Source organism: Monodon monoceros, unplaced genomic scaffold (assembly GCF_005190385.1).
Source record: "Monodon monoceros isolate NGI ecotype Baffin Bay Population unplaced genomic scaffold, NGI_Narwhal_1 Super_Scaffold_19, whole genome shotgun sequence".
Taxonomy (NCBI): domain Eukaryota; kingdom Metazoa; phylum Chordata; class Mammalia; order Artiodactyla; family Monodontidae; genus Monodon; species Monodon monoceros.
This window is the reverse complement of record NW_021703775.1, coordinates 35,187,923-35,199,459: the sequence shown is the minus strand read 5'-3', so window position 1 is coordinate 35,199,459 and position 11,537 is coordinate 35,187,923. Positions and strand designations below refer to the sequence as shown.

The following is an 11,537-nucleotide window of genomic DNA, read 5'->3' as shown; positions in this document are numbered from 1 at the left end:
GATCAGCTTGGTGCTTTGTGACCACCTAGAGGGGTGGGATAGGGAGGGTGGGAGGGAGGGAGATGCAAGAGGGAAGAGATATGGGAACATATGTATATATATAACTGATTCATTTTGTTGTAAAGCAGAAACTAACACACCATTGTAAAGCAATTATACTCCAATAAAGATGTTAAAAAAAACATTATAATGTATAATGTACTGTGCTAAGTGTTGGATACTTAAAAAAAAAATTCCTGGCAAAGCAAACTTTACTGTAGCGCTGAGGTCAGGGCTCTTCTCTCCAGGTGCTGCTGAAACTAGATAGCTGGGGGTGACGGCTCTTGTATTGCACCTTCCACAACACTTCCATCACCTTCAGACTCAAATGGAGGGGGACTGGGGGGCACCCTAAGTTTGCAGCACACTCCAAGGAAGGCCCACTTGCAGACCCTCTCTCAGTCACTGCAGCTAAGCCATTCCTGGTTCCTCATTTCTTGGATCCCAGCTTTTCAGGTTTGGCCCTTCTCACAGGGCTCTTGTCTTTAAGACTGGTTCTCACTGCTTCTCTTCTTTTTCCACCTTTTCTTCCTCAGTAATGTTCGTCTGTTTCTGGGGTACTAGCCTCTTGACTTGTTTGACAGGGGTCTCCTCCTCTAGGGATACATCTACATCATCATTATGTTCCTCCTCTTCCTCCTTTTCCTACTCCTCCACTTACTCCTCCTCTCAGGGCTCCTGTCTGAAGGACAGTCTGAAGCATCATAACATTCCTGGCCTGAGAAACACAGGTTCAGAGCCAGCCTGGAGCTGAAAAGTGACTGGAGGAGAAAGCTCCAATCCCATCATGGTGACATGGGTAGGATGGTGGTGATGTGATGGGTTTTGTCTTCTTGTCCTCCTGGCTTGCTGGGGACAGAATCTCCACAAGGTTCATCTTTTCTTTGGCTTTTTTTCCCCAAGCAAATCATACTAGACAATAGCTTACAGTCCTGCTTCCCCTGCTTCTGGGGTACAAAGGTACAAGTCTGCTTCTACTGGTTTAGCTCACAGCTCCAGAGCATGACTGTTATTGCCTTTTCAGCTGTGCTGCAGCATTAGGATGTGGAAGGTAGCAAAAATACAATCTAGCTTTTGTCTTCAAAAGAGTTTGCAGTCCATTGAAGGATTCAGACGTATAATCAAATGGTACAAGGTAAGCAAAAGAAAAGGGACTAGTGAGAGAAGGGTTAAGACACCAAAGGAAGGTCAGAGGAAGACTACTTGTTTTGTTTAGATAAAGAAAAGTTTTGGGCATGGACCAATGATGATTTTCTCTTTGAGACTACGAAGAGCCAGAAAGTGCCAGTTAAACTGCTAAAATAGGTAAGGATGTTACACTGGCACATGAACCCAATCCCCACTCTCCAGGAAAAAATGAGGAAAGAAGGGAGCTAGTTAAAGCTTCATGTGACCATAGGTCTTTCTGGTGTTATGGTGTGTAGACCCTCTCACAAGAAAGTGCCAGCCAAGTCCAAGAAACTTCAGGGGAAGATATGAAAAGGAGGTGTTGTTATGCAGTTATAGCTAAATGGCATCATTTGGCCAAAAAAAAAAAAAAAAGGAATGTGAGCATTTAAAACATATAAAGAATAAGCAATATAAACAGGCTTCCCTGGTGGCGCAGTGGTTGAGAGTCCGCCTGACGATGCAGGGGACACGAGTTCATGACCCGGTCCGGGAAGATCCCACATGCTGCGGAGCGGCTGGGCCCGTGAGCCATGGCCGCTCAGCCTGCGTGTCCGGAGCCTGTGCTCCGCAACGGGAGAGGCCACAACAGTGAGAGGCCCGCGTACCGCAAAAAAAAAAAAAACAGGTATGGATGCCAATAATAATAAAACAATGGGACATAAAGAGGAATATGATAGCACTAAATCTGTAAAGTATAGAATGGGCATCGGGACTTCCCTGGCGGTCCAGTGGTTAAGGCTCTGTGTTTCCAATGAAGGGAGTGCAGGTTCGATCCCTGCTTGGGGAACTAAAATCCCACACACTGCGTGGTGTGGCTGAAAAAAAAAAGAATGGGCATTCACTCTGAAAGGGAAGAAAATGCAACAATTAGAGATCAAGCTTCAAATTCCACCCTGCCCAAGATGAAACAGCAAATCCTGCTAAAGAAAGATTTGTAAATATAGAAGACAGATGTCTTTCCAGAAGTATGATGAAGGATTATCAATGGAATGTAAAGACTGAGGACCTAAAAAGTGTGATAGGAAATTATCAAAGAACTCTTAAAGGAGATGTATATTTATAAAAGAATAAACAATAAATCTGAGTATTAAAACAATCTTTGAAGCTATAGAAAATAAGAGAACAAATTAATAAATATGGTTTATATTAAATATAATATAAAACAAAAATATCTTACTAAATGTTTTAGCAAACAATGATTCTCCAATAAAAATGTTCAAGTTAAGGGGCAGCAACTACCATTGCATGGGTTACAACTAAATATCTTTGGAGTCAGTCAAGATTAAGGGGAAGGGGGCTTCCCTGGTGGCGCAGTGGTTGAGAATCTGCCTGTCAATGCAGTGTACGTGGGTTCGAGCCCTGGTCTGGGAGGACCCCACATGCCGCGGAGCAACTGGGTCTGTGAGCCACAATTACTGAGCCTGCGCATCTGGAGCTTGTGCTCCACAACAAGAGCGGCCGCGATAGTGAGAGGCCCGCTCACCGCGATGAAGAGTGGCCCCCACTTGCCACAACTGGAGAAAGCCCTCCCACAGAAACGAAGACCCAACACAACCAAAAATAAATTAAAAAAAAAAATTGGCATTGCCTTAAAAAAAAAGATTAAGGGGAAGGAAGAAATGAATTACAGTTCCAAAGAAAAAACTTATGGGTCTTTCTCAGAGGAAGGAGAAAGATGAAGAACAAATCAGCATCTTAAAAATAAAGAGTGGGAAATCAGAAACAGGAAGAACTACAGATGTAGAAAGTCAGGAAAACTGTTGCTATATGGATAAAATATATTAGAAAGAGAAGAGTGAAGCAAATAAAGGGCCAGCAGACAAACCCACTGCATTTATAAGAAATGGAATTTTTCCATTTTCATGATGGATGAACAATTATAAATAGGTGTAAAATATATGTTTGGAAATAAAACATGAGAATCAAATGAGTTAATAAGGATGGAAGTGCTTGAAAAATTATAAGCCAATATACAAATAAAAGCTTTTATTTCAAGTATGTGATGTGAGGCTCTTAAGATTAATTTTATTATTTTAAGATTTATTATTTACTTAATTTTTTTTTTGGCTGCATCGGGTCTTAGTTGTGGCATGCGGGATCTTCACTGAGGCTGTGGGATCTTTACGGGTATCTCTCTAGTTGTGGCGTGCGGGTTTTTTTTCTTCTCTCTCTCTAGTTGTGGCGCGCAGGCTCCAGGGCGCATGGGCTCTGTAGCTTGTGGCATGTGGACTCTCTAACTGAGGAGCGCTAGCTCAGTAGTTGTGGCGCACAGGCTTAGTTGCCCCATGGCATGTGGGATCTTAGTTCCCTGACCAGGGATCGAACCCACATCCCCTGCATTGTAAGGTGGATTTTTTACTACTTGACCGCCAGGGAAGTCCCAAGATTAATTTTAAGATAAAGAATTTGTCCAAAACTTGGCAAATATCACAGAAGGTATAGAAATGAATAAAGTCTTTTTTATATATACAAATATACATTTATATATTGTATATACTATATAAATATTATGTAATTAATATAGCATTATATATATATAAATATATAACCACTTTAATATATATGTGTGTATATATATCTATATCTATCATGAGCCCTATGGTGAGTCATCTGTCTGTTTTCCATTGAATGGCTGTTCTTTGCCCCACCCCCGCAAAGAAAGAAAAAGAGGCCACAACTTTTTTCAGTGCCCCACATGTAGCAACGTCTCAAGTGAATTCTTCACCTCACCAGATTAAAATTTGTGTGACGCATCTGCAGAGTTAGTGTTGATCTTTTTCATAGAGCTGCATCAGTTTTCACAAACATTTGAACATCACAGTACACAAACTCATGTGATCCTAAATCACTTTTGAAAGCTGACTACAGCACAATGCTTGAAGGAAGGGAACTAGATATTAACTACATGCTAAACCAGCGGTTTAAGTTATTGTACCTTTCTCATTTTTCTTTTTTTCCTGACTTTCCTCACTGAAACCAGAAATAGGCTGAAAAATCATAGGATAGATAGATAGCCATATAGATAATAGATAAATAGAGAAATTTCCCATGGTAACTCTGATTTTTTTTTAATTAATTAATTAATTTTTGGCTGCTTTGGGTCTTTGTTGCTGCGAGCAGCTTTCTCTAGTTGCGGCGAGTGGGGGCTACTCTTCGTTGCAGTGCGCGGGCTTCTCATTGCAGTGGCTTCTCTTGTTGCGGAGCACGGGCTCTAGGCCCTCGGGCTTCAGTAGTTGTGGCTCGCGGGCTCTAGAGCACAGGCTCAGTAGTTGTGGCACACGGGCATAGTTGCTCTGTGGCATGTGGGATCTTCCCAGACCAGGGCTTAAACCTGTGTCCCCTACATTGGCAGGCAGATTCTTAACCACTGCGCCACCAGGGAAGCCCTGCTCTGATATTTTTTATTCATCGAACAAACATTTGTGGAGGAACTGCTACATGCCAGGTACTTCGAGGGCTACAAATATGGAACAGACATTGCTTCTGACTTCATAAAGCTGATTATCTAGTGAGGAAGATTGATATGAACATAAATATCTGTAATATATTTATAGAGTAGAGTAGAAATATAGAGTAGAAAGTGATAACTGCTATGAGAGAAATGCAGGTAAGTTGCCATGGGAGCTCAGAAAAAAGAGGTTGCCTACATTTAGGAGAGATCAAGAAAAGCTGGTAGCAGAACCTTGGCCTTAAATTTTAAGAATAGGTAGAATCTGAACAAGTGAAAACAGGAAGCAAGAATCAATGGGACAAAGGCAGAGAGCCAGAAAAATTCTGGGCATGGAAAGAAAGAGCAGGGAACTTGAAAGGCTAAGGTAAAAGGAGTAATGGGCCACAATGGTGGGATGCTGCACTGTGTCAGATGGTACAGGACTCTGTGTGCCATGAGGAGTTTGTATTTTACAATGCAGTAAACAGAAAGGTATTAAGGTTTTGAGCAGGAAAGTAACGCGAGAAGAGCTGAATTTGAGATTAAGCTGATAACCCAAGTATAAAATCATGTGTAAAAAGGGTTAGGGAGAAGAGGCCAGGTGAGAGTTGGAAGGAGAGGGCATGGAGGAAATAAACATTATAAAAACAGAATCAAATAAATGTTTCATATTCCTGTTACTAATTTGCATTCCAGGAAACTAAATTCTATTAAGTTAATATAGAAATAAGCCTTTGATTGATTGCTAACAACACGTCACTTGTGCCCAAATGTACACAGAAAATTACCCCAGCTCTCTCTCTAAAAAAAAAAAAGTATGTAATATCAATAGCTTCTTAAAGTCCTCTCAAGGTGAATTTTTCTCCTTCAAATACTGAATCCGTCATTAGGATTCTTCAGGGAGAGCTCTCATAATCCAGAGGTTAAGGAATGTGGAACCCTAGTCACAGAACTTTGGACTAATCACAGAACTCTGGGTCAATTTGTCCCACCTCAAACTTTACCAAGAGTGAAACTGAGCACCAAAGCGGGAACTGACCTGTCCAGGGAAACTTGGCTGGTTAGAACTCAAATCTCCTGATCCCTGCCCCCACCCCCTAACTCACATTCCACTGTGGATACTCTGGGTTGGCTAGAAGTGAAGTATCAAAATAAAATAACTCAATTTGCTTGGGCTTAAAAAAATGGGTTTCAAACAAATAGCAATCATGAAAAAAAATATGGCTCTACCAGAAAATTGGAAATCTGCAAGATATATATATGTATATATATATATATTTTACATAAATCAATAGCAAGTTATTGCTATCTAGTTGGAATATTGACATACCACACACCTTGCTCATTAGGTGTCATAAAACACTGAGTTAAATGTAATGTAGCAACTACTTGACTCTTTCTGGAAAATTCTGGTTACTTTGAGGAATTCCGTAGGTCTTACAGAGATTTGTGGTCTCCAAACTCCAAACATTTTTTTGTGTGTAGAATAACAAATGTGTTTTTAATAGAATTCAATTTGGGATTTCAGGAAGTTACTGAAAATCTGCAGCCTATAGGCATTGCAGAAATGAAGGAAAAGGTCATCAATCTCTCAAAATTCTGGCAGGAAAGGAGTAGCTGTTTCCAAAGTTCTTTTTCCTTTGCAGTAAGCTGCTTGTTGGTGCCAAAAAACAGCTCATCAGCAATATTGTTTCATTTTTTTAGGGATGTTTTGAGAGAGAGAAAAAAAATTAGTAATGTGTGCTGTGATTTTTCAAACCTCATGTCCCAAAGCCTACAATAATCTCACCACGTTTTATTTTAAAAAAGGAAACCAAATGTTTGAGATTTGATCTTTAAGTCTACCTTGTTCACTGCAAGCACATACTTTAACCTTATCACAAAAAGCAACATGTAGTTTCTTTAAACGCTGCCAAGTCAAAAAAGAAAAAAAAAAGTCATAGATTCCATTGAGGACTCAGTGTTTTTCCATGTGTAACTTATGTTACACATAGTAAGAACCATAGCTACAAAATAGCATTTCTTTACCTCTGCTAGAGGGTTCATCCTCTACTGCCCCTAAATCAGGGTACCCAGGGATGTCGCATGTGCACTCCAAGAATAGGCTGCCAAATGGTATTCAGAGTTCTCCTTGCCTGTTAAAAACAGCTGCTGCCAACTTCCAAGCTATGTCATCGCTGCTCACCAAAGGCACTGCCACTGTATGCTAGGAGGTCTGCAAGGCTGAAGTCCAACTTCAAGGCATTGGAAGTGTTGACAGTCCTGGCACCAACAGTCATACCACTGATAAGCTGCACTCCCTGTGTCCTAAGATTAGCAAAACAAAACAAAACAAACAGCTCCATTAGCTCTTACTAGATCTTATATTACAGCTGTGCTGGGGTCACAGGACTCAGGGACAGACTGTTCAATAGCTATTTGTTGAAAGAATGAATGAGTCCACCAGGCTGGGCTGCAAACAATCTGAGTGGCAGACACCATGATGTACTCAGATATATTCAACTCCATCTGCTGCCCTTAATGCAACCTCTGTAATTTGGTTCTTTCTTCTACTGGGTTAGTTCTTCTTTGGAAGCAACTTGAGTTGTCTTATAAATAGAATTCCAGAGGGCCCACCTCCACCAGACCCCAGGAATGCCCAGATATGCCTGAACACTAGGGAGGAGAAAACTTAGGTTCAAGCATTACCACATAGTATCTTTCTTTATCTTATAAAAGGGAATCACAGAATTGACATACAAAATTCAAGTTTATGTTTTTTATATGATTCTCATCAGAAGTTATGAATTGGTAGCCTGTGGCCAAATCTGGCCAGATGATTTTTTTTAAAACCCACATGATTTTTTAAAAATATTTGAATCAGAATACATCTAAATCAATAGTTCTCATACATGAACATGTGTCAGAATCAAGCTTATTAAAACTCAGATTGCTGGGCTCCACCCTCAGTCTCTGATTCAGTTGATCTTGGTTGGGGTCTGATAATTTGAATTTCTACCTAGTTCCTGATGTGTTTCTGGTCTGGGGACAGACTCTGAGAACCACTTTTTGCGGGTTCTATGGTTTTCCCAAACCCCATCACCAGACCCCATTGTATTTCATCTGGCCTATTTTACTTATTCTAGTTACCTGTCTGGCTTTTGAATTTGAAAGCTGAGTCTCAGTATTGCAGGTGAAAATCCTTCTTCAGCCTGATTCAGGGAGATGACTGTATTACTCACTTTGTTTCACTTATAATACTTGGTTTATCTATAATATTACAACAAAGTGTTCAGTAAATGGTGTTTCTAATACTCAGGTCCTTATTTTTCATTATGGTTACTATTGACAATTGATTATTCATGAGATTACCACCATCTTTTCCGCCATGCACATAGATTTGCCTGATATCAGCTAAATCTAGAAGTGGGAAATGAAAAAGGCTGGGCTGTTTGTGACAAAATAAGAAAGCAATTCAATTTTTGTCTACTTATGTTCAATCCTATCACTTTTAAAAATAAATGGTGATTTTTCAAGCATATGTATATTTGAATTTTTTAATCTGTACCTTGGTCAAAGACCAAATATTGCCTGAACAACAAATACTGATTATATTCATAGCTATAGACATAGTAATAAGTGAGGGCAATTTAAATCTGTCATAAAGAATAAATATTTTTACATTTTTGTTTTTTAACTTTCTATTAAAATACAACAGATAAACAGAATAGTACATATATCTTAAGTGTACAGGTCATTGAATTTTCACAAATTGAATATACGTATCTAACCAGCACCCAGAGCAAGAAATAGAACATCACCAGCTCCCAGAAATCTCCCTCACCCCTTTCACAATTTTAAACCCAAGGATAACCAACATCCTGGCTTCTAACGTCATAGATTTGTCTTGCCTGTTTTCGCAATTTATACAAATGGAATCACAGTATGTACTACGTTGTGTCTGGCTTCTTTTGATCAACATTATGAGATTCACTCACAATTGTGTATAGAGTTTGTTCATTCTCTGCTGTACAGTATTCCACTGTGTGACCATACTACTGTTTATTCATTCTACTGTTGATGAGCATTTGGGTCATCTACACTTTGAGGTCATTAGAAAAAGTGTTTCTACAAATATGCTCATATGTCATTTGCTGCATTTCTGTTGAGTGCATACCTAGGAGTAGAATGGCTGGGTCATAGGGCATGTGTACAGTCAGCTTTAGGAGATACTGTCAGTTTTTCCAAAGTGGTCTTACCAATTCATACACCCACTAGAAGAGTATGAAAGTTCCAGTTTCTCTACATTCTCACCAACACTTTGGATTTCACTTACACTTTAAAGACAGATAGGCTTGCCTAGATTTAAGTCATCAGTGTCTTCATTTGATTTTCATACATTTTAAGTTCACTGTAAAACTTCTATCACTTTCAAGAAATAGAGGCATGAATCTGTCATTAATAAATGATTGGGTTTCACAACAAATTTGTAAATAGATACCTTAAATTAGTGAATTTGCTACCTAAGTGAATTTTCCTCCTGCCGTGTATTATCTACTGTTTGTTTTTAAGCCACAAAGAATATTCTATATGGGAAGATATGATCGTTCTCTGTGTTTACAGCTCTAATCTAAAGGTGTAACCAAGAGTACTTTGCATTTGGTGACTGGCTGCTGTCGTTTGTAGAAACTCTTCCTGCAAGTGATGCTCTTTTAGAACCACAATTTCAATAATGCAGTAAGAAGTTCAGGTTCAAGACCTCACTCTAGGAAGTCAGAGATTTCTGGATGTCTGCCCACAGGGAATAACATTGACAGTTTCTGGCCAAAGGTTGACTCTAATGATCAGTAACAAAATTTCTAATGTCATACAACTTCTCTCACTCTGCTGTAAGTGGCTCCTTCAAAAACACTGAGATAAAGCACAAATAAAGACATCATTTGTGTTGCTATCAAGGACTAGCTGGGGAACCAGTCTTAGGCCCCTGGGACCTTCTTTTTTTTTTCTAGGCTGGTTTTCTCCCAAGAATCTCTGGTAATCAAGTGTTATAATACAGTAAATGTTTTATTTAATTGAGCAGGAAATGGCCTTAGCAAAACCAAGGTATTTTGTATTTCACACGCTTAATATTTATTTCTTTCCTTTTCTTGTCTAATTTGAGTGATTTCTGACTTTGATACATGGCATCTTAAATTTTGTTGTTTCACCTGGGTAAGTACAATATTTACACTTTTCTTCTCTTAATATTTAACAGCTTAACAATGTAAATTCTCATTCCATATTTGTCACTTTTAACCGAAAGCTGGATAAGCGGAAAATCTTTGTTTTCGATGATTTTCTTTTTTTAAAGTATAATGATTTTGATCTTTTTAAAAAAGATACATGCTCATTTAAAAAATTCAAGCAATTAAGAAAAGTATAACAAGTAAAGCAAAAAAATTACTCCCTCTTATCACTCAGAAATTAACCATTGCTAACCTTCAGTGAATGTTATTCTAGACATCTCTCTATGCCTATATACATATAAAAGAAGATAAAGATGTTATTAAAATTGGATCACACAACAGTTATTGGTTAATAAAAAATATTAGAGTTAAATTTAACAAAAGAAAAGCAAACTGAATGATATGAAATAGCTGAACTTTTTTTCATCATATTTCAGGCATATTTTAGAGATTGGGCTTGCCTCGGTCCTGATCTCTAACACTTGGCTAAACCTAGAGGAATTTCTTGACTGCATATCCAGTGATATTAGCTTCCTCAATCTCTAATAGTTCGTCTTATTGTAATGTGTGTTTTTGTCAGTAGCCTGTTATTCTTTCTGTTAAAAGATAAGATGTAAAGAAAGAAATGAAGAAGGGGAAGAAGAAAAGGAAGGAAGGAAGGAAGGAGGAGAGGAATGAAAGTTTATATTTCAATGTCTATATTCCAGTTTATCGTTGTAGTGGTCTTCTTAATTAAAGTGCCATGTAAATTGTAGATGATGCTTGCTGAGCATTATAGGGAGAACCAGTTTTTTGTTAAATAGGTCTGGGCTTCATTATGGAACAGGTCCAAAGGACCATTATGGTATGGTCACATCAGAGTTTATGATACCCTGCCTGATCTATATCCTCTCACTGTGGAAGGAGGCTGCACTAAAAGTCTAGTCTTGTTCAATCTATTTTATGCAGCCTGTTATTGCTATGAGGCTTCTATTTTAACCTACAAAATTCTAATGAGATTAGCTTTAGTTCATCAGCACAAAACCCCAGAGCAGTGGTAACTAACAAAAAAAAAAAAAAACGTACAAGAAGACATAAAAATGTTGATGGATTGTGTATCATATGCTCTCCACAATGAAACAACCATGAACTTGTAGAATGTCTGGGTAATGTACCAAGCAGCACCAGGGAAACTCTATACTCAGTCCTTGCATTAAGGACACAGAGCACAATGCTATCAGTTGCATCACATAAACTAGACTGTAAAGAATCTAAGAAGGCTATAATTGAAAATGAACTGAGGGACTTCCCTGGTGGCACAATGGTTAAGAATCTGCCTGCCAATGCAGGGGACACGGGTTCCAGCTGGTCCGGGAAGATCCCACATGCCGCGGAGCAACTAAGCCCGTGCGCCACAACTACTGAGCCTCTGCTCTAGAGCTCACGAGCCACAACTACTGAGCCTGTGTGCCACAACTACTGAAGCTTGCGTGCCTAGAGACCATGCTCTGCAACAAAAGAAGCCACTGCACGAGAAGCCCACGCACCACAGTGAAGAGTAGCCCCCACTCGCCGCAACTAGAGAAAGCCCGCACACAGCAACGAAGACCCAACACAGCCAAAAACAAATAAATAAATTTATAAAAAAGAAAATGAACTGAAAATTTATTAAGACCAGCATGACCCAGACAAATGGGAAGAAAGGAACTAACATT

The 11,537-nt window shown here is 39.1% G+C and overlaps 1 pseudogene; it reads right to left on the bottom strand.

Annotated features, from left to right (window-relative positions):
• Positions 1-469: 469 nt before the first annotated feature.
• Positions 470-6,918, bottom strand: LOC114900455 (annotated as a pseudogene).
• Between the last annotated feature and the right edge of the window lie 4,619 nt (positions 6,919-11,537).